This window comes from Rutidosis leptorrhynchoides, chromosome 6, assembly GCF_046630445.1.
Source record: "Rutidosis leptorrhynchoides isolate AG116_Rl617_1_P2 chromosome 6, CSIRO_AGI_Rlap_v1, whole genome shotgun sequence".
Classification (NCBI taxonomy): domain Eukaryota; kingdom Viridiplantae; phylum Streptophyta; class Magnoliopsida; order Asterales; family Asteraceae; genus Rutidosis; species Rutidosis leptorrhynchoides.
Genome location: NC_092338.1, coordinates 191,519,842 through 191,520,845, shown reverse-complemented (window position 1 = coordinate 191,520,845; position 1,004 = coordinate 191,519,842). Strand labels below are relative to the sequence as shown.

The 1,004-nt window shown below is 37.2% G+C and overlaps 1 non-coding gene across 1 annotated transcript; it reads left to right on the top strand.

Moving 5' to 3' along the window:
- Nucleotides 1-485: 485 nt before the first annotated feature.
- LOC139856646 (small nucleolar RNA R71) lies at nucleotides 486-592 on the top strand. The gene has a single exon (XR_011762114.1). It is a non-coding gene; the product is annotated as a small nucleolar RNA R71 (small nucleolar RNA).
- Nucleotides 593-1,004: the final 412 nt, after the last annotated feature.

Genomic DNA, 1,004 nt, shown 5'->3' with positions numbered 1-1,004 from the left:
GGTTGTTGTATGGAACATTTTGGTTATAATTCTGATTTTGATTATAGTTTGGTCTTGGCGGTTGATATTTATTTTGATTATTATTTCTAGGCCTTTGGTTTATATATGAAACATTCTCTCTTTGTTCCATTGTTTGTTCAATACTGAGACAATCTTTTGTCAAATGTGGTCCTCCACACTACTCACAACTAATTCGTATTGCGCGAATATCTTTATTCATCTTTTCCATTCGTCTCTCGAAAGCATCTATCTTTGCAGAAATGGAATCAAAGTCATGGCTAGAATCGCCTCTAGCCGCTTTAGATGATCTAACGATGTCTTTTTATTGATGTCACTCATGTGAGTGGGAGGCTGTATTATCAATAATTTTGTAAGCTTCAGTTGCGGTTTTCTTCATAATGGAACCACCAGCTGCTATGTCGATGTCTTTGCGTGTAGTAATGTCGCATCCTTGGTAGAATATTTGTACTATTTGATAAGTGTCTAAACCATGTTGAGGACATCCTCTCAACAACTTTCCAAATCTTGTCCATGCCTCATATAAAGTTTCATTTGGCTTCTGCGTGAATGCAACAATTTCTCCTTGAAGTCTCACAGCTTTAGATGCCGGAAAGAATCTTTTAAGAAATTTCTCAACTAAAACATCCCATGTGTCAATCACCCCTTCACCTAACGATTCTAACCAATCTTTGGCTTCTCCCTTTAAAGTCTAGGAAAATAACATGAGATAGATCTGTTCATCCTCAACTTCTCTGATTTTGAATAGAGTACAGATCCTATTAAAGGTACGAAGATGTTCGCTTGGATCTTCCTTCGGCGTACTACTAAATTTTCATTGATTAGTTACCATGTGTAGGATTTGTCCTTTGATTTCATAATCTGGCGCATTAATGTCTGGTTGAGTAATTGCGTGACCTTGGCCAGTGCGTGTAGCTCTCATTCGGTCTTCCATACTTAAAGGTTCCAGATTTTCCATGATTGAATTTGTTGAATCTGAATCACTA